Raw genomic sequence first — 8,610 nt, 5'->3', positions numbered from 1 at the left:
AATTTATACCTCTGGCAATCAAAAATATGTGAATTTTCAGATTTCAGTTCTTACCAGTGCTTCATATTTTAAATTCATCGTAGAACTTTAACTATCTGTATCACTAGGCTGTAAATTTGTAGAATTTCTACATTAATGAAGATAAAATGTTTGAATTTTCATTTGTCTGACTACATGTACATTAAGTCAGTCTTATATGTATAAACATGTATTTATGTACTGTTTATATGTATAATTCTTTTCTCATTGTAGCTGTCACAGAACTGGTTCAAACAGGCATTTACATCAGCTAGAACTATCAAAATAGATGCATCATTTTCTCCACTGGGTATGATCACACTAAAGCATTTCACATTAATTTTATAGGATGCCAGTGTTAAGTATTTTTTTAAAATGTTGTATAGGTGAAAGAATTAAATTTATCTCTAGTATATTGATTTTTATTTTTTTTTTTTTTACGTAAATTAAGTATAGCTACCAATTCTATTTTTGCAAAATTTAATGTCATAGGTTTCAATTTCCCAAAAAGTTTTGTATCAAAAGTTTGTTTCCATTTATTTTATAAATTTCAGAAAATATAGTATAGCTTGGTTTGTTTTGTACAATGCAATGTCATTTCATTCTACAATAGTTATCATTAAGTTATTCACTCATTACATATATATTTTGTTCTAGCTACTCCCAAACAATTTGAACAATTCATTCAGGCAGCAAGTGTTTCCACCAATAAAATAAAAAGGTATGCTCCATATAAGCTATAAACCATACATATTCCTAGCAAGATTATTGAAATGTTTTGATAATATAAACAGTAGAGTCATGTATATGCTTTCCATGTTACTCAATGCATTGTTTTGAGTATCACTTTCTTAAAACCCCAATGAACTTTCCATAATGGTATTTCATTTTGTTTTTAGAATTGATTTCATCCAGAAGAACTGTTTGAACTGTGGACTGTTTGAAATATTTTGCACCTGCTCAGAAATCCCTTCACAGCCTGCCTTTGAATTTGAAAAGCTGTTTTTAATTAAATAAATTTTCTAGATAAATAATACTTTGTTTTTTTAATAGTACAATGGTTTAAAAGTTTGAAGGCTGTTAAGATTTGAATATCTTTACTTGAATATATTCTGACAGGCGCGTAGCTGCTTATACGCAAATACGCAGATGTCTACACATCGTTTTCCAATTTTAAAAATGGGAGGGGGGGGGGGGGGAGAGGGAAGGGGGAAATTTGTGAGAAGAGAAAAAATATCAATACTATCCAGCAAATATTTGTGTTTCAAATTATTTTATCTCATACTGGTTCGATTCAAATTCAAATTTTATATTACCATGTCTTTATTAAAAAAAAAAACTGTAATGTTTTATTAAATCATTGCCACAACCAAATAAAACATTTATTAATTTGTAATTCTTCTACAACACATTGACAATTTTTTTTAAAGATCTTTGAGCAAATATCAACCGTTGAATGCTGTGATCCACTAGAATATGATTTGAAATATAACATTATTTTTGTTAATAATTGAAAATAAATATATTTGTTGCTGAAAGTTAAAAAAGAGTAGATGATACCAATATATCATTTTAAAAAATATTCAGCCCCTACATGTACAATAAATTTGCACGGAAGTATTTAACTTTGTGTTAAAAGCAATATTAAGTACTATGTCTTGTATTTTCTAAAGAAAATCGAAATGGCATGATTTTGAATGAAATATTTGGTAAAACCCATGAGCTTCCAGGGACTTCGCCCATGGGTCCTCATCAGGGCCTCGCCCTGGACCAACTGGGGTTCTCAAAGCGGACCCCTGCCATTCTCTGCGTACATTTCACTGCCATTCTGGCTACGCGCCTGTTTGTGTTTTTGGGAACCAACAAGATCTAAATTTCAGCATATATATTGTGTTCACCCGTTCTTTAACAGAGTATATGTTTCTTGATTACAAAGTTTTACTATGATTATCTTGTTTGCGCATGGATTGATAATAACTCCAAAAAATGAGACTAAAGCCCCCCCCCCCCCCCCCCCCAATGTGATTTGTGCTACAATACCCAAATAAGTTAAACCTGATGTAAACACTGTTTAATAATTTATTTTTTACGTGCAAGTAAGGTATATGGTATCAAAGGAGCCAGACTGGTGATGGGGGGGGGGGTTAGATCTGTAGAAAGGAAAACAGGTAATTAAATACAGGAGTAAGCTCCCCATTCCCTTCCTCCTGTTCTTAAAACTTTTAACGTAGTCTAGAATTTCTAAACAGCTGAAAGTTTGATAACTAAAATAATCACATATGTAAAAAAAAAAAAAAAAAAAAAAAAAAAGTTCTGTTGGAGATATTTTTTCTGTGTGTCTGCTGGAGGAGAATAAATATTTTATCATTGATAGCGGCTATCTATTTTTTATTACAAATGATTGAATCTTTCAATATTTTTAACTATGGGCATTGATAGATGTTGCGGCAAATTTTATGCCTATTGTTCACGAACGGAGGAAATGCGGTAGGTGTCAAATACGTCTTGTGTAGCGTATAAAAAAACGAAGATATACAAAACAAAGTAAAGTCAAGGATTTTTTTTTTATGCATACCGATTTGATTTAATGAAATATAGCCCAGCACAGTCCGTAGGTATTATTTGTTCAAAATTTGCGAGGTACACAAACTCTATTAAGTACCACAGAGTTATCTCCCATGCTGGGTCAGTGATGCGTTTGAAAACTACATTTAGAATGAATGTGTTAAGATTTCAATTTTTAATCAAAAAGTGCAAGGGCAAGGCGACAACCCAAGAGGTAGGTTTTTATTTTAAATTCTTTACTTAACTGTATAGTTTTTAAAAAGTGATGCTCATTTCTTTGTAATTCATTAGGCAATTTAAAATTTCCGATTAAATGATGAAAAATACCCTATTTTTGAATACTGCTGTTTGTTTTCAATGAATAACTTAAATATCTCAAAAATCTGACTGAATGAGCATCAGTTTTACGATAGGGTAGATACTAAGGGACACAATGAAACATTGTGCAGTTCAAATATTGTTTGCCTTGCCCTTGCACTTTTTGGTTAAATTTGACATTTCATATTTTGACCTAAAATCGGAGCTCACGTGACTGTAGAGGGTCACATGATGACAAAAAATACCGATGTTAAAAGCGATGGACAAACTCTTCATAAAGCCATTAAGATATATCAGATAGAGTTTCATGTTAAAAAATAAGACGGTTGAACTTTAAGTGTCTCGTTTTTGTTGCCTTTTTATAGAAAATGTTGCCTTAACTGTACTGCGTAGAGACCTCACCATATACCGGTGAGGGGCTTCAAATTTTGACCTTTACTCGGCACTCAGGGCCATCGAGCAGTGACGGATCTTTATCGTGCTAACGCCCACCGTGACAGAGGGTCGAGGTTTTTAAGGTCTCATCAGAAGGACCGCAACTTTCACCTAAAAGTGCCGAGCGCATGGCGAAGGAACAGTTGCTACGCATTTTTTATCGACTTAGGTCAGTCGCGGCCGAGATTCGAACTCACGACCTCCAGATCACAAAGCGTTGTTTCTTTGAGAAATAAAATTATATCATTTTATTTACACCTTTTCCATCATGTATTGTATATTTTTTTAATATCTACTGGAATGTATAATAATTTATCACAAATCGAACCTTTAAACATAGAAAACAAATAATACTAAGTTAGTTTTTGGATTTTTCGTAAAATGACAATGTAGCTTGCATTTTAAGTAATTTGTATTTTTACAAAATGTTAAAGGATACCACCATCGAAATGGTCACAGAGCACAGACTATCATCATTAAAACTACCGAGAACAGTTTCTGGGCACTCGATATCATTTGACAGAAATATCATATATCAGGTGACTAGAAATTTCAAATAGGGAAAAATGGCACAACTGTTGTAAAATCATATTACAGAATTAAAACAACTAAGTAGACAAAAAAAAAAAGTTTTAAACACACATACCTCAAACTAATAGGTCAAACCTACAATAGTATTACAAGTAGGGAATTATTATTTACAAATAGCGCAAATTGAATTATTTCATTAACATGCTCATTGAATATTTTTACTGCTTTCTTAATTTGACAAACAATTTGACATTTTCAATGTGCATCAATATGTTCCAATTCTCGTGATTAAGCCAGTCTTAAAATTCATATCTTTTACTTTCATTTATATGTATATTACATAATTCAGTTTTCTTGATTTAGTTACTATTGAAATTCAACTCATTGTCTTTCAAAATTTACATGCACATTTGATATTTCAATTCTCTTGATTTAGCCATTCTTGAAATTCAACCCCCTGTCTTTTATGATCATTGATATGCACAATAAATATTTTAATTTTCTTGATTACGCTATACTCTTGAAATTGAACTTCTTGACATTTAACTGAAATGGTCATTTCATATGTCATTTCGTTTGGCTTAGTCACTCTTGAAATATAACTACTTGACTTTAATTGATATGCACATTTTATGTATCATTTCTCTCGGTTTAGCCTTTCTTGAAATTCAACTACTTGACTTTCATTGATACAAGTATGCACGTTAAAAAATTTCAATTCTTTCAGCTTTTCGACTGAAGACTTTAAATTTATCACAATGGCATGATATTGACTATTTACATGATCTATCTACTCTTGAATTAATTTGATTTCTTGATCTCTTCACATTTATAAATGTGCATTTCACATTTAATTTATTATTAACACCCACTTAATTTTGTTTTTGTTTTTATTTATTGCCTTCAGTGCTATTAATTCACTTTATAACATGGCCAGCATCTGATGGCAAAGCACAGCTGGACACATTAAAGGAAACCACTTTCTAGTGTTGTGCCGACAATTAATGAGATAAGAATCACAGGCGTGTTAAGTGACCATTGCTGTATCTAAAGCTTGCTGTGAAACAGATCTAGATTTTAGAAGACAGTGTTTTCAACAGGGAAAAAGAAATTGGAGCACAAAGTTGTCCGCTGCTGAAAAAATCTAACCCTTGAAGCAATTGAAATCTTTTATTGCTTGCACAAGAAATAAGAACTTTAATTTAAAAATTGTTTTACTGGTACAGCTCATTTCTTCCATTTGAGATTAGTAGTTGATTTTACTTCGACCTTCTTTACTGCAAACTTCTCGCTTTGTTTACAAACATAGGCAGTGTTCTCTGTGTTGAACGATTCATCACTAGCGCGGGAAAACTGCTCTGTTCACTAGTATAACGCGCAAGAATTAGTTTATTTATATACCACCAGCACGTCAATCTTTTAAAAATAACCTGGTTTGTACAATGTTTAATTTTGTGAACTTTCTTTAAAAAATTGTTTGCAAAATACTTCTTATTATATAAAACATTTATTGATATATAAATCAAAATTTTGTTTGCATGATATGTTACTTTTTTTGACCGCATGTCCCTAACACTATTTTCTTTTGCGGATGGACACAAATTCCAATAAAATTGATAATAGATATTTATGTCTATAAACACTTCAAAGCATATCAGGAAACATATTCTTGCTCTGTAGATTATGAAAACTGTAAATAAACCAATATTATACAAGAACCCGTACGCAAAATACTCAAATAAAAATGTGATTAGTTTCGATACATTGGGGAATCCCTTACAAGTCACATGAGTTGATACCATCAACTCGTAAAAATGACATAAAATGAATTAAACTATAATCATCTTTCCATTTATGAATTTCAAAAATCAGCGATCTTTTTTTTTTTTTTAAAAATTCATTCATTTGCAGATATTATATATATATATATATATATATATATATATATATATATATATATATATATATATATATATATATATATATATATAACAAGTATCAGGGATGAAAAGTAACCCCGACAATAATGTACATTTGCCGACTAAATATATGTAAGTATCGGGAATTTTTTTTTCTTTTTTTTCTTTCTTTCTTTCTTTCTTTTTTTTTTTTTTGATAAAAATACCATGACTACAATTAGCAGTTAACATAATTAACATCAGAGAAAAATCGTTAAACATCTTAAATACGCTTTATCAGTAAAAGTTACGATATTTTAAGAGAATACAATACTGTACGACTTACTATTTTCCTTAGTTACTCCGAAAATTAGTTCGTTCAATTATATAAATCGCGCTTCATTATTTCTTTTTATTTCAGTAAAAAAAAAAAGCTAAATCAAGATTTACATTATTTTTTGTAAAAGATTAATCAAATTAATGCCATAATGTAGTAGTTTACGATTGGAAATACATGTACATGTATATTTATGCTGTACATTCTTTTTTGTTTTTTAATTTTCAAATAAGAAGATCAATTATTTTGATGTTGATCTGGATTTATACGAAAATGTACATTAGAATTATAAAAATAAAACTAGAGCAAAGCTCGTTGCAAAGCAACGAGTAGGTCTTCCGTCCAATTTTCAGAAGCATTGCTTGTAAGATGGATAAATGAAAGTAAAGTGTACCTAAAAAGAAGGCCCCCAGACCAAAAATGATGTGTCGATCTGTATTTAGTTTTTTATGATTTTTATGCTGATTTTCGTTAAATAAAGCAAATCAAGACTACTTCCGGTTTGACCGGTAGTCACCCCCAATCGACAGAAAATTGGGTCAAAAGTCTTGGTTGAATTCAATCATTTAATTTTATGTTGATATCTGCAGAAATACGTCATTTATAGTCACTTCCGGTTTCACCGGAAGTTGATAAAAGAGACGATACTCGACAGGAAATACAATCAGACGTCCTCTGTGACATGCATAATTCAATTCAATACAGTGCTGCTATCCTATAAGTTGACAATCCTATCCTAGCTATCCTATCGTGAATCCTGCATCCACAATCCTATCCTGTCATTTCAGTCTAATCCTATCCTATCCTACATTGTATCCTGCTGCTCTCAGTTTTTAAGCGCCCGGATCGATAGATCGGGGGTGCATATTGTTTTTGTCCTGTCTGTCTGTTTGTCTGTCTGTTGTCAACTTTAACCTTCGCCATAACTTTTGAACCATAGGAGATAGAGACTTCATATTTGGTATGCATACTCCACTAATTAAGTTCTTTCAAATGACACCAAGGTCAATGACCTTGTGACCTTGACTCTGACCTATACGCTAAAAATAGCTTTTTCGAACTTTGTTGCCGCCGGGTGCATAGTGTTTCACAAACACATCTTGTTTTTTAATATTTAGGAGTTAAATTGACAAAACGAAAAAAAAATTATAAAATGACCATCAAATAAAAATAAGTTAAAGTTATGTAATTAATTTAAATGTAATGAATTTTAATGGAGGAAAAATAATCAAGATCGACTTCCATTAATTTCTGAAACCCCGCACGAAGTAATTTGCGAGTAACCAGTTAAAATGTAAACAAAAGAATTGTAATAAAATGTAGGCAAGTATTGATCTAGCGAACATGTGAAGAAATTGGAACTTCGGAAGAATTGAAGAAAAAAATATAGTTAAATTTTATTTGTGTTTAATTTTACATACTAACAATGATCGGGAGACGACAAGGTATCCGTGATTTCTTTTGAATTTGTTCTCTATGAAAAATAAATGGAGTTAAAATTAGAGAGAGAAAAATGGGGAAACAATAAAGATTGCAGATACTTTTCTAATGTTATGATTAAGTAGACAAAAGGAACAAAATTTAAACTCTTTTTAAGAATCAGACCACGAATACCAAATCCTTCATGCGGGGTAGGTACACTGAATTATAACTGTACCCATTGAAGAAACAATTTCTCTATCATGTCTACACATACTAAATAATGACAACAAGAGGCCCAAGGGCCTTATTGGTCACCTGAGTACAACAATTTAGAGGATCCATAAACTGATAAATGAAGCTTTAATTGTTGCCCAATAGCAAGAAAATTAGTACGATTAAGATCATCAAAATAATTGGTCTAGTATCTTTCTATCTGTCCCCCATTTATCACTATTACCATGCAGACTTTTAACAAAATGTCTATATTATTACCTCTCACATTGGCCTCACTTTGCCTTTGAAGAACATTTAAGAAGATAAGTTATTTTTGTTTCATTTTTATTCATCTATTATTTCCAAGTCTACCTAATTATTAAAACTATGAAAGTACTTTTTATATTATACAATAAATGTTCTTGCATAATTCTCTTATTCTATTAACTTTTCAAATACATTATCTACAGTGATTAATTATCAAAAGTGAATGGCAAAGGGGAATAACTTCACTCAATAGAATACAAATTAATAGAGCCCTGGCCAGGACCAGAACACTTGGTCCAGATGTTGAAAATTTACAAATTTGGAAGAGGTACCCTCATCATCATAACTATGCAATTAGTTGAAGATTTTCAAAGAATTCACACATTTTCACTACCTTATCAAATAGAGCCCCCCCCCCCTTCAGAGAAACAACAGAACCCCTGGGATCACAAGTTTTAAAAATTTTGTAAAAGCATCCTTGCTCATCATAATTATACACTTGTTTCTTTTGCTTTATAACCAGGAGTAGAAAAATATTTTGAAAGAAATTATGAATTTTCACTGTAAAATCAACAGAGTCCCCCCCCCCTTCACCAGAACCCCTGA

General features: G+C 31.3%; 1 long non-coding RNA gene across 1 annotated transcript; it reads left to right on the top strand.

Moving 5' to 3' along the window:
• The first annotated feature begins 277 nt into the window (after window positions 1-277).
• Window positions 278-1,052, top strand: LOC133179974 (uncharacterized). The gene is made up of 3 exons (XR_009720222.1): window positions 278-328; window positions 676-739; window positions 918-1,052. It is a non-coding gene; the product is annotated as an uncharacterized LOC133179974 (long non-coding RNA).
• Window positions 1,053-8,610: the final 7,558 nt, after the last annotated feature.

Source organism: Saccostrea echinata, unplaced genomic scaffold (assembly GCF_033153115.1).
Source record: "Saccostrea echinata isolate AGI-Se365-2 ecotype Australia unplaced genomic scaffold, CSIRO_AGI_Sech_v1 ptg000005l, whole genome shotgun sequence".
Lineage (NCBI taxonomy): Eukaryota > Metazoa > Mollusca > Bivalvia > Ostreida > Ostreidae > Saccostrea > Saccostrea echinata.
The sequence above is the reverse complement of the archived record's forward strand: the minus strand, read 5'-3'. Positions and strand labels throughout refer to the sequence as shown.